At 43.2% G+C, this 13107-nt stretch overlaps 7 non-coding genes across 7 annotated transcripts; all 7 read left to right on the forward strand.

Annotated features, from left to right (window-relative positions):
* The first annotated feature begins 927 nt into the window (after positions 1 to 927).
* Positions 928 to 1000, forward strand: TRNAT-UGU (transfer RNA threonine (anticodon UGU)). Its single transcript has one exon. It is a non-coding gene; the product is annotated as a tRNA-Thr (tRNA).
* A 1944-nt stretch (positions 1001 to 2944) lies between these two features.
* On the forward strand, positions 2945 to 3017 carry TRNAT-UGU (transfer RNA threonine (anticodon UGU)). The gene has a single exon. It is a non-coding gene; the product is annotated as a tRNA-Thr (tRNA).
* Positions 3018 to 4779: 1762 nt separating this feature from the next.
* TRNAT-UGU (transfer RNA threonine (anticodon UGU)) lies at positions 4780 to 4852 on the forward strand. The gene has a single exon. It is a non-coding gene; the product is annotated as a tRNA-Thr (tRNA).
* A 1758-nt stretch (positions 4853 to 6610) lies between these two features.
* TRNAT-UGU (transfer RNA threonine (anticodon UGU)) lies at positions 6611 to 6683 on the forward strand. Its single transcript has one exon. It is a non-coding gene; the product is annotated as a tRNA-Thr (tRNA).
* Positions 6684 to 8445: 1762 nt separating this feature from the next.
* Positions 8446 to 8518, forward strand: TRNAT-UGU (transfer RNA threonine (anticodon UGU)). Its single transcript has one exon. It is a non-coding gene; the product is annotated as a tRNA-Thr (tRNA).
* Positions 8519 to 10449: 1931 nt separating this feature from the next.
* Positions 10450 to 10522, forward strand: TRNAT-UGU (transfer RNA threonine (anticodon UGU)). Its single transcript has one exon. It is a non-coding gene; the product is annotated as a tRNA-Thr (tRNA).
* A 1757-nt stretch (positions 10523 to 12279) lies between these two features.
* On the forward strand, positions 12280 to 12352 carry TRNAT-UGU (transfer RNA threonine (anticodon UGU)). The gene has a single exon. It is a non-coding gene; the product is annotated as a tRNA-Thr (tRNA).
* The last annotated feature ends 755 nt before the right edge of the window (positions 12353 to 13107 follow it).

The raw sequence follows: 13107 nt of genomic DNA on the forward strand, positions 1-13107 counted from the left end.
AATAATGAGCGCGACCGCGCTGCTACAGTTCACTCATATTGAAACCTATCGGCAAAAGTGCAATTATCTATGTAACCGGCAAAAGTTCAATTAATTATGTAACAGTGTCGATGTCATGCAATGAGCTTGACTTCTGTCAAACGAGATCGTGCTGTGAAAAAAAGAGAAAAAGTAGTCCACAAACCAGATGGAAAACAGCGAGCCTCCTATGTTTTCAGTACTTGGTCGCTGCGCTCAAGGAGGGCTAACCACCGGAAAAGGCATGACGTATGCATGCCTTCCACTAACGAAAGCAAGCAGATTTTAACAGGGAAGCCCACGAACCAATGAAAGACACCAACGTGAAATGGACGGGGCTCCTAGCCCTTTTCTAACTACAACAGCGTCTCGCAAGCAATACGCATGCGCAAGCGCATTCTAGCACAGGCTTGACTCTAAAAAATCTCTTGGATAGTTGGAGGAAGATATCTCTTTATGCACATCAGCTCTCCTGAACATAAGGCAGATACCCTTGCACTCAAGGCAGCCCGAAGTGCACCTTTGCATAGACAAAGAGCAGAACTGCACCATTTCTGTGAAGATATGTCTCAGTTCTGCTCTCTTCGAGTGACGCACAAAGGAACTTTGCTCGCTGTGCTGCACTGCGTCCCTTCTTTCTAAATATTCCAATTAGTGATCAGTTTACCAAAAAAGTAGCAAATCTGCACCCATAGATGTACTCCTTGAAAGGATACAAATTTACTACCTTTTTAAAATACACAATCACTGGCAATAGTAGCCTTGGAAAGCTATGCCAGATTGAGGTTTGAAGCTATGCCCCTTTTCTTTCTCAGACTCACACAATCCTCTCTCCTGCTGATTCCATTGTAACTCAGGTATGCTCTGCTCCTTCATATAGTCCCCAGCACGGCATCCTGACAAGGTCCTGGCTCCATAGCTCAGGGGTTAGAGCACTGGTCTTGTAAACCAGGGGTCGTGAGTTCAAATCTCACTGGGGCCTCACAAACATTTGGGATTTAACAACACTTTTTAGATCATTGGGGAGCCTCACTACAAATATTCTTTTCAAGATAGAAAAACAAAGGCGACACAGGGCAAAGCACGCAAGAACGGGGGCATTACACACAGTGTAAACCAGGGGTCGTGAACCAGGGGTTGTGAGTTCAAATCTCAATGGGGCCTCACAAACATTTTGGATTTAACAACACTTTTTAGTTCATTGGGGAGCCTCACTACAAATATTCTTTTCAAGATAGAAAAACAAAGGCGACTCAGGGCAAAGCAGGCAAGAACAGGGGGCATTACACACAGTGTCAGTGGAATGACAAACACAAGACTCCTACAGGGTCATACAATTGACTTGTGTGAGTATGGGGGATGTTTAGAGTGTGACATCCCAAAATATCATTCTTGACTTGGTCGTTGGCTTTGGTGCCCCTTCAGCCACGTCCTTTCCAATGCCCATGTCATTTTTTTAATATCATCCTGATTTCACTGTGAGATTTTAACTTGTTCTTTTTTTCGGGTCCGGAATTTAAATGTACATTTAGGCCCATGTTTAAACAGATTTTTCATTGGGTTGCATCACTTTTTCGATGCAGCATTAACACAATTCGTTTTTTGGTATTTACAAAGCCATGCACATGTTAAGAAAAAGTAACAGCACACAGCACATTGCTCTGCCATGCTTTACTTTGCGTCAGGTAGGTGTTCCACAGGTGGTACATGGTTTTCTTGTACATCCACACATGGATTTTGATGTAAACCCATGTTTACAAATACATACAGTCATGGTTTTGTGCCACAATGGTGCGCCTCCCCGAGGCTGGTGTAAGGAGAACAGATGTCTTTATTTCTCCATGTTACTGTCTCTTTGCATGTGGTGTGGTGCAATTTGCAGAACAGATACAAAGAGTAAACAAGCACTTGCAATACAACTGGTCTGGCATTTCTCCGAGATAGAGCTATTAGCAGTTGTAAACTCCCAACCAGACTTTTCTTGACTCATTAAATGTCAATAATGAGCGCAATCGCGCTGCTACAGTTCACTCAGATTGAAACCTATCGGCAAAAGTGCAATTTTCTATGTAACCGGCAAAAGTTCAATTAATTATGTAACAGGGTCGATGTCATGCAATGAGCTCGACTTCTGTCAAACGAGATCGTGCTGTGAAAAAAAGAGAACAAGTAGTCCACAAACCAGATGGAAAACAGCGAGCCTCCTATGTTTTCAGTACTTGGTCGCTGCGCTCAAGGAGGGCTAACCACCGGAAAAGGCATGACGTATGCATGCCTTCCACTAACGAAAGCAAGCAGATTTTAACAGGGAAGCCCACGAACCAATGAAAGACACCAACGTGAAATGGACAGGGCTCCTAGCCCTTTTCTAACTACAACAGCGTCTCGCAAGAAATACGCATGCGCAAGCGCATTCTAGCGCAGGCTTGACTCTAAAAAATCTCCTATGATAGTTGGAGGAAGATATCCCTTTATGCACATCAGCTCTCCTGAACATAAGGCAGATACCCTTGCACTCAAGGCAGCCCGAAGTGCACCTTTGCATAGACAAAGAGCAGAACTGCACCATTTCTGTGAAGATATGTCTCAGTTCTGCTCTCTTCGAGTGACGCACAAAGGAACTTTGCTCGCTGTGCTGCACTGCGTCCCTTCTTTCTAAATATTCCAATTAGTGATCAGTTTACCAAAAAAGTAGCAAATCTGCACCCATAGATGTACTCCTTGAAAGGATACAAATTTACTACCTTTTTAAAATACACAATCACTGGCAATAGTAGCCTTGGAAAGCTATGCCAGATTGAGGTTTGAAGCTATGCCCCTTTTCTTTCTCAGACTCACTCAATCCTCTCTCCTGCTGATTCCATTGTCACTCAGGTATGCTCTGCTCCTTCATATAGTCCCCAGCACGGCCCCCTGACAAGCAACTGGCTCGATAGCTCAGGGGTTAGAGCACTGGTCTTGTAAACCAAGGGTCGTGAGTTCAAATCTCACTGGGGCCTCACAAACATTTTGGATTTAACAACACTTTTTAGTTCATTGGGGAGCCTCACTACAAATATTCTTTTCAAGATAGAAAAACAAAGGCGACACAGGGCAAAGCACGCAAGAAAGGGGGGCATTACACACAGTGTCAGTGGAATGACAAACACAAGACTCCTACAGGGTCATACAATTGACTTGTGTGAGTATGGGGGATGTTTAGAGTGTGACATCCCAAAATATCATTCTTGACTTGGTCGTTGGCTTTGGTGCCCCTTCAGCCATGTCCTTTCCAATGCACATGTCATTTTTTTAATATCATCCTGATTTCACTGTGAGATTTTAACTTGTTCTTTTTTTCGGGTCCGGAATGTAAGTGTATATTTAGGCCCATGTTTAAACCGATTTTGCATCGGGTTGCATCACTTTTTCAATGCAGCATTAACACAATTCGTTTTTTGGTATTTACAAAGCCATGCACATGTTAAGAAAAGGTAACAGCACACAGCACCTTGCTCTGCCATGCTTTACTTTGCGTCAGGTAGGTGTTCCACGGGTGTTACATGTTTTTCTCATACATCCACACATGGATTTTGATGTAAACCCATATTTACAAAAACATACAGTCATGGTTTTGTGCCACAATGTTGCGCCTACCCGAGGCTGGTGTAAGGCGAACAGATGTCTTTATTTCTCCATGTCACTGCCTCTTTGCATGTGGTGTGCTACAATTTGCAGCACAGATACAAAGAGTAAACAAGCACTTGCAATACAACATGTCTGGCATTTCTCCGAGATAGAGCTATTAGAAGTTGTAAACTCCCAACCAGACTTTTCTTGACTCATTAAATGTAAATAATGAGCGCGATCGTGCTGCTACAGTTCACTCATATTGAAACCTATCGGCAAAAGTGCAATTATCTATGTAATCGGCAAAAGTTCAATTAATTATGTAACAGGGTTGATGTCATGCAATGAGCTCGACTTCTGTCAAACGAGATTGTGCTGTGAAAAAAAAGAGAAAAAGTAGTCCACAAACAAGATGGAAAACAGCGAGCCTCCTTTGTTTTCAGTACTTGGTCGCTGCGCTCAAGGAGGGCTAACCACCGGAAAAGGCATGACGTATGCATGCCTTCCACTAACGAAAGCAAGCAGATTTTAACAGGGAAGCCCACGAACCAATGAAAGACACCAACGTGAAATGGACGGGGCTCCTAGCCCTTTTCTAAGTACAACAGCGTCTCGCAAGCAATACGCATGCACAAGCGCATTCTAGCGCAGGCTTGACTCTAAAAAATCTCCTATGATAGTTGGAGGAAGATATCCCTTTATGCACATCAGCTCTCCTGAACATAAGGCAGATACCCTTGCACTCAAGGCAGCCCGAAGTGCACCAGTGCATAGACAAAGAGCAGAACTGCACCATTTCTGTGAAGATATGTCTCAGTTCTGCTCTCTTCGAGTGACCCACAAAGGAACTTTGCTGGCTGTGCTGCACTGCGTCCCTTCTTTCTAAATATTCCAATTAGTGATCAGTTTACCAAAAAAGTAGCAAATCTGCACCCATAGATGTACTCCTTGAAAGGATACAAATTTACTACCTTTTTAAAATACACAATCACTGGCAATAGTAGCCTTGGAAAGCTATGCCAGATTCAGGTTTGTAGCTATGCCCCTTTTCTTTCTCAGACTCACACAATCCTCTCTCCTGCTGATTCCATTGTAACTCAGGTGAGCTCTGCTCCTTCATATAGTCCCCAGCACGGCATCATACAAGCTCCTGGCTCCATAGCTCCGGGGTTAGAGCACTGGTCTTGTAAACCAGGGGTCGTGAGTTCAAATCTCACTGGGGCCTCACAAACATTTGGGTTTTAACAACACTTTTTAGTTCATTGGGGAGCCTCACTACAAATATTGTTTTCAAGATAGAAAAACAAAGGCGACACAGGGCAAAGCACGCAAGAACGGGGGGCATTACACACAGTGTCAGTGGAATGACAAACACAAGACTCCTACAGGGTCATACAATTGACTTGTGTGAGTATGGGGGATGTTTAGAGTGTGACATCCCAAAATATCATTCTTGAGTTGGTCGTTGGCTTTGGTGCCCTTCAGCCACGTCCTTTCCAATGCACATGTCATTTTTTTAATATCATCCTGATTTCACTGTGAGATTTTAACTTGTTCTTTTTTCGGGTCCGGAATTTAAGTGTACATTTAGGCCCATGTTTAAACAGATTTTTCATCGGGTTGCATCACTTTTTCGATGCAGCATTAACACAATTCGATTTTTGGTATTTACAAAGCCATGCACATGTTAAGAAAAAGTAACAGCACACAGCACCTTGCTCTGCCATGCTTTACTTTGCGTCAGGTAGGTGTTCCACAGGTGGTACATGGTTTTCTTGTACATCCACACATGGATTTTGATGTAAACCCATGTTTACAAAAAAATACAGTCATGGTTTGTGCCACAATGGTGCGCCTCCCAGAGGCTGGTATAAGGAGAACAGATGTCTTTATTTCTCCATGTTACTGCCTCTTTGCATGTGGTGTGCTGCAATTTGCAGAACAGATACAAAGAGTAAACAGGCACTTGCAATACAACTGGTCTGGCATTTCTCCGAGATAGAGCTATTAGCAGTTGTAAACTCCCAAACAGACTTTTCTTGACTCATTAAATATAAATAATGAGCGCAATCGCGCTGCTACAGTTCACTCATATTGAAACCTATCGGCAAAAGTGCAATTATGTATGTAACCGGCAAAAGTTCTATTAATTATGTAACAGGGACGATGTCATGCAATGAGCTCGACTTCTGTCAAACGAGATCGTGCTGTGAAAAAAAGGGAAAAGTAGTCCACAAACCAGATGGAAAACAGCGAGCCTCCTATGTTTTCAGTACTTGGTCGCTGCGCTCAAGGAGGGCTAACCACCGGAAAAGGCATGACGTATGCATGCCTTCCACTAACGAAAGCAAGCAGATTTTAACAGGGAAGCCCACGAACCAATGAAAGACACCAACGTGAAATGGACGGGGCTCCTAGCCCTTTTCTAACTACAACAGCGTCTCGCAAGCAATAAGCATGCGCAAGCGCATTCTAGCGCATGCTTGACTCTAAAAAATCTCCTATGATAGTTGGAGGAAGTTATCCCTTTATGCACATCAGCTCTCCTGAACATAAGGCAGATACCCTTGCACTCAAGGCAGCCCGAAGTGCACCTTTGCATAGACAAAGAGCAGAACTGCACCATTTCTGTGAAGATATGTCTCAGTTCTGCTCTCTTCGAGTGACGCACAAAGGAACTTTGCTCGCTGTGCTGCACTGCGTCCCTTCTTTCTAAATATTCCAATTAGTGATCAGTTTACCAAAAAAGTAGCAAATCTGCACCCATAGATGTACTCCTTGAAAGGATACACATTTACTACCTTTTTAAAATACACAATAACTGGCAATAGTAGCCTTGGAAAGCTATGCCAGATTCAGGTTTGAAGCTATGCCCCTTTTCTTTCTCAGACTCACACAATCCTCTCTCCTGCTGATTCCATTGTAACTCAGGTATGCTCTGCTCCTTCATATAGTCCCCAGCACGGCATCCTGACAAGCACCTGGCTCCATAGCTCAGGGGTTAGAGCACTGGTCTTGTAAACCAGGGGTCGTGAATTCAAATCTCACTGCGGCCTCATAAACATTTTGGATTTAACAACACTTTTTAGTTAATTGGGGAGCCTCACTACAAATATTCTTTTCAAGATAGAAAAACAAAGGCGACACAGGGCAAAGCACGCAAGAAAGGGGGGCATTACACACAGTGTCAGTGAAATGACAAACACAAGACTCCTACAGGGTCATACAATTGACTTGTGGGAGTATGGGGGATGTTTAGAGTGTGACATCCCAAAATATCATTCTTGACTTGGTCGTTGGCTTTGGTGCCCCTTCAGCCACGTCCTTTCCAATGCACATGTCATTTTTTTAATATCATCCTGATTTCACTGTGAGATTTTAACTTGTTCTTTTTTTCGGGTCCGGAATTTAAGTGTACATTTAGGTCCATGTTTAAACAGATTTTTCATCGGGTTGCATCACTTTTTCGATGCAGCATTAACACAATTCGTTTTTTGGTATTTACAAAGCCATGCACATGTTAAGAAAAAGTAACAGCACACAGCACCTTGCTCTGCCATGCTTTACTTTGCGTCAGGTAGGTGTTCCACAGGTGGTACATGGTTTTCTTCTACATCCACACATGGATTTTGATGTAAACCCATGTTTACAAAAACATACAGTCATATTTTTGTGCCACAATGGTGCGCCTCCCCGAGGCTGGTGTAAGGAGAACAGATGTCTTTATTTCTCCATGTTACTGCCTCTTTGCATGTGGTGTGCTGCAATTTGCAGAACAGATACAAAGAGTAAACAAGCACTTGCAATACAACTGGTCTGGCATTTCTCCGAGATAGAGCTATTAGCAGTTGTAAACTCCCAACCAGACTTTTCTTGACTCATTAAATGTAAATAATGAGCGCGATCGCGCTGCTACAGTTCACTCATATTGAAACCTATCGGCAAAAGTGCAATTATCTATGTAACCGGCAAAAGTTCAATTAATTATGTAACAGGGTCGATGTCATGCAATGAGCTCGACTTCTGTCAAACGAGATCGTGCTGTGAAAAAAAGAGAAAAAGTAGTCCACAAACCAGATGGAAAACAGCGAGCCTCCTATGTTTTCAGTACTTGGTCGCTGCGCTCAAGGAGGGCTAACCACCGGAAAAGGCATGACGTATGCATGCCTTCCACTAACAAAAGCAAGCAGATTTTAACAGGGAAGCCCACGAACCAATGAAAGACACCAACGTGAAATGGACGGGGCTCCTAGCCCTTTTCTAACTACTACAGTGTCTCTCAAGCAATACGCATGCGCAAGCGCATTCTAGCGCAGGCTTGACTCTAAAAAATCTCCTAGGATAGTTGGAGAAAGATATCCCTTTATGCACATCAGCTCTCCTGAACATAAGGCAGATACCCTTGCACTCAAGGCAGCCCGAAGTGCACCTTTGCATAGACAAAGAGCAGAACTGCACCATTTCTGTGAAGATATGTCTCAGTTCTGCTCTCTTCGAGTGACGCACAAAGGAACTTTGCTGGCTGTGCTGCACTGCGTCCCTTCTTTCTAAATATTCCAATTAGTGATCAGTTTACCAAAAAAGTAGCAAATCTGCACCCATAGATGTACTCCTTGAAAGGATACAAATTTACTACCTTTTTAAAATACACAATCACTGGCAATAGTAGCCTTGGAAAGCTATGCCAGATTCAGGTTTGAAGCTATGCCCCTTTTCTTTCTCAGACTCACACAATCCTCTCTCCTGCTGATTCCATTGTAACTCAGGTATGCTCTGCTCCTTCATATAGTCCCCAGCACGGCATCCTGACAAGCTCCTGGCTCCATAGCTCAGGGGTTAGAGCACTGGTTTTGTAAACCAGGGGTCGTGAGTTAAAATCTCACTGGGGCCTCACAAACATTTTAGATTTAACAACACTTTTTAGTTCAATGGGGAGCCTCACTACAAATATTCTTTTCAAGATAGAAAAACAAAGGCGACACAGGGCAAAGCACGCAAGAAAGGGGGGCATTACACACAGTGTAAACCAGGGGTCGTGAGTTCAAATCTCAATGGGGCCTCACAAACATTTTGGATTTAACAACACTTTTTAGTTCATTGGGGAGCCTCACTACAAATATTCTTTTCAAGATAGAAAAACAAAGGCAACACAGGGCAAAGCACGCAAGAACGGGGGGCATTACACACAGTGTCAGTGGAATGACAAACACAAGACTTCTACAGGGTCATACAATTGACTTGTGTGAGTATGGGGGATGTTTAGAGTGTGACATCCCAAAATATCATTCTTGACTTGGTCGTTGGCTTTGGTGCCCCTTCAGCCACGTCCTTTCCAATGCACATGTCATTTTTTTAATATCATCCTGATTTCACTGTGAGATTTTAACTTGTTCTTTTTTTCGGGTAAGGAATTTAAATCTACATTTAGGCCCATGTTTAAACAGATTTTTCATCGGGTTGCATCACTTTTTCGATGCAGCATTAACACAATTCGTTTTTTGGTATTTACAAAGCCATGCACATGTTAAGAAAAAGTAACAGCACACAGCACATTGCTCTGCCATGCTTTACTTTGCGTCAGGTAGGTGTTCCACAGGTGGTACATGGTTTTCTTCTACATCCACACATGGATTTTGATGTAAACCCATGTTTACAAATACATACAGTCATGGTTTTGTGCCACAATGGTGCGCCTCCCCGAGGCTGGTGTAAGGAGAACAGATGTCTTTATTTCTCCATGTTACTGCCTCTTTGCATGTGGTGTGGTGCAATTTGCAGAACAGATACAAAGAGTAAACAAGCACTTGCAATACAACTGGTCTGGCATTTCTCCGAGATAGAGCTATTAGCAGTTGTAAACTCCCAACCAGACTTTTCTTGACTCATTAAATGTAAATAATGAGCGCAATCGCGCTGCTACAGTTCACTCAGATTGAAACCTATCGGCAAAAGTGCAATTATCTATGTAACCGGCAAAAGTTCAATTAATTATGTAACAGGGTCGATGTCATGCAATGAGCTCGACTTCTGTCAAACAAGATCGTGCTGTGAAAAAAAGAGAACAAGTAGTCCACAAACCAGATGGAAAACAGCGAGCCTCCTAAGTTTTCAGTACTTGGTCGCTGCGCTCAAGGAGGGCTAACCACCGGAAAAGGCATGACGTATGCATGCCTTCCACTAACGAAAGCAAGCAGATTTTAACAGGGAAGCCCACGAACAAATGAAAGACACCAACGTGAAATGGACAGGGCTCCTAGCCCTTTTCTAACTACAACAGCGTCTCGCAAGAAATACGCATGCGCAATCGCATTCTAGCGCAGGCTTGACTCTAAAAAATCTCCTATGATAGTTGGAGGAAGATATCCCTTTATGCACATCAGCTCTCCTGAACATAAGGCAGATACCCTTGCACTCAAGGCAGCCCGAAGTGCACCTTTGCATAGACAAAGAGCAGAACTGCACCATTTCTGTGAAGATATGTCTCAGTTCTGCTCTCTTCGAGTGACGCACAAAGGAACTTTGCTGGCTGTGCTGCACTGCGTCCCTTCTTTCTAAATATTCCAATTAGTGATCAGTTTACCAAAAAAGTAGCAAATCTGCACCCATAGATGTACTCCTTGAAAGGATACAAATTTACTACCTTTTTAAAATACACAATCACTGGCAATAGTAGCCTTGGAAAGCTATGCCAGATTGAGGTTTGAAGCTATGCCCCTTTTCTTTCTCAGACTCACACAATCCTCTCTCCTGCTGATTCCATTGTAACTCAGGTATGCTCTGCTCCTTCATATAGTCCCCAGCACGGCCCCCTGACAAGCACCTGGCTCGATAGCTCAGGGGTTAGAGCACTGGTCTTGTAAACCAAGGGTCGTGAGTTCAAATCTCACTGGGGCCTCTCAAGCATTTTGGATTTACAACACTTTTTAGTTCATTGGGGAGCCTCACTACAAATATTCTTTTCAAGATAGAAAAACAAAGGCGACACAGGGCAAAGCACGCAAGAACGGGGGGCATTACACACAGTGTCAGTGGAATGACAAACACAAGACTCCTACAGGGTCGTACAATTGACTTGTGTGAGTATGGGGGATGTTTAGAGTGTGACATCCCAAAATATCATTCTTGACTTGGTCGTTGGCTTTGGTGCCCCTTCAGCCACGTCCTTTCCAATGCACATGTCATTTTTTTAATATCATCCTGATTTCACTGTGAGATTTTAACTTGTTCTTTTTTTCGGGTCCAGAATGTAAGTGTATATTTAGGCCCATGTTTAAACCGATTTTGCATTGGGTTGCATCACTTTTTCAACGCAGCATTAACACAATTCGTTTTTTGGTATTTACAAAGCCATGCACATGTTAAGAAAAGGTAATAGCACACAGCACCTTGCTCTGCCATGCTTTACTTTGCGTCAGGTAGGTGTTCCACGGGTGGTACATGTTTTTCTCATACATCCACACATGGATTTTGATGTAAACCCATATTTACAAAAACATACAGTCATGGTTTTGTGCCACAATGTTGCGCCTACCCGAGGCTGGTGTAAGGCGAATAGATATCTTTATTTCTCCATGTCACTGCCTCTTTGCATGTGGTGTGCTACAATTTGCAGAAACAAAGAGTAAACAAGCACTTGCAATACAACGTGTCTGGCATTTCTCAGAGATAGAGCTATTAGCAGTTGTAAACTCCCAACCAGACTTTTCTTGACTCATTAAATGTAAATAATGAGCGCGATCGTGCTGCTACAGTTCACTCATATTGAAACCTATCGGCAAAAGTGCAATTATCTATGTAACCGGCAAAAGTTCAATTAATTATGTAACAGGGTTGATGTCATGCAATGAGCTCGACTTCTGTCAAACGAGATTGTGCTGTGAAAAAAAAGAGAAAAAGTAGTCCACAAACCAGATGGAAAACAGCGAGCCTCCTTTCTTTTCAGTACTTGGTCGCTGCGCTCAAGGAGGGCTAATCACCGGAAAAGGCATGACGTATGCATGCCTTCCACTAACAAAAACAAGCAGATTTTAACAGGGAAGCCCACGAACCAATGAAAGACACCAACGTGAAATGGACGGGGCTCCTAGCCCTTTTCTAACTACAACAGCGTCTCGCAAGCAATACTCATGCACAAGCGCATTCTAGCGCAGGCTTGACTCTAAAAAATCTCCTATGATAGTTGGAGGAAGATATCCCTTTATGCACATCAGCTCTCCTGAACATAAGGCAGACACCCTTGCACTCAAGGCAGCCCGAAGTGCACCTTTGCATAGACAAAGAGCAGAACTGCACCATTTCTGTGAAGATATGTCTCAGTTTTGCTCTCTTCGAGTGACGCACAAAGGAACTTTGCTCGCTGTGCTGCACTGCGTCCCTTCTTTCTAAATATTCCAATTAGTGATCAGTTTACCAAAAAAGTAGCAAATCTGCACCCATAGATGTACTCCTTGAAAGGATACAAATTTACTACCTTTTTAAAATACACAATCACTGGCAATAGTAGCCTTGGAAAGCTATGCCAGATTGAGGTTTGAAGCTATGCCCCTTTTCTTTCTCAGACTCACACAATCCTCTCTCCTGCTGATTCCATTGTAACTCAGGTATGCTCTGCTCCTTCATATAGTCCCCAGCACGGCATCCTGACAAGGTCCTGGCTCCATAGCTCAGGGGTTAGAGCACTGGTCTTGTAAACCAGGGGTCGTGAGTTCCAATCTCACTGGGGCCTCACAAACATTTGGGATTTAACAACACTTTTTAGTTCATTGGGGAGCCTCACTACAAATATTCTTTTCAAGATAGAAAAACAAAGGCGACACAGGGCAAAGCACGCAAGAAAGGGGGGCATTACACACAGTGTCAGTGGAATGACAAACACAAGACTCCTACAGGGTCATACAACTGACTTGTGTGAGTATGGGGGATGTTTAGAGTGTGACATCCCAAAATATCATTCTTGACTTGGTCGTTGGCTTTGGTGCCCCTTCAGCCACGTCCTTTCCAATGCACATGTCATTTTTTTAATATCATCCTGATTTCACTGTGAGATTTTAACTTGTTCTTTTTTTCGGGTCCGGAATGTAAGTGTGTATTTAGGCCCATGTTTAAACCGATTTTGCATCGGGTTGCATCACTTTTTCAATGCAGCATTAACACAATTCGTTTTTTGGTATTTACAAAGCCATGCACATGTTAAGAAAAGGTAACAGCACACAGCACCTTGCTCTGCCATGCTTTACTTTGCGTCAGGTAGGTGTTCCACAGGTGGTACATGGTTATCTTGTACATCCACACATGGATTTTGATGTAAACCCATGTTTACAAAAACATACAGTCATGGTTTTGTGCCACAATGGTGCGCCTCCCCGAGGCTGGTGTAAGGAGAACAGATGTCTTTATTTCTCCATGTTACTGCCTCTTTGCATGTGGTGTGCTGCAATTTGCAGAACAGATACAAAGAGTAAACAAGCACTTGCAATACAA

Source organism: Pleurodeles waltl, unplaced genomic scaffold (assembly GCF_031143425.1).
Source record: "Pleurodeles waltl isolate 20211129_DDA unplaced genomic scaffold, aPleWal1.hap1.20221129 scaffold_39, whole genome shotgun sequence".
In the NCBI taxonomy this organism is placed as follows: domain Eukaryota; kingdom Metazoa; phylum Chordata; class Amphibia; order Caudata; family Salamandridae; genus Pleurodeles; species Pleurodeles waltl.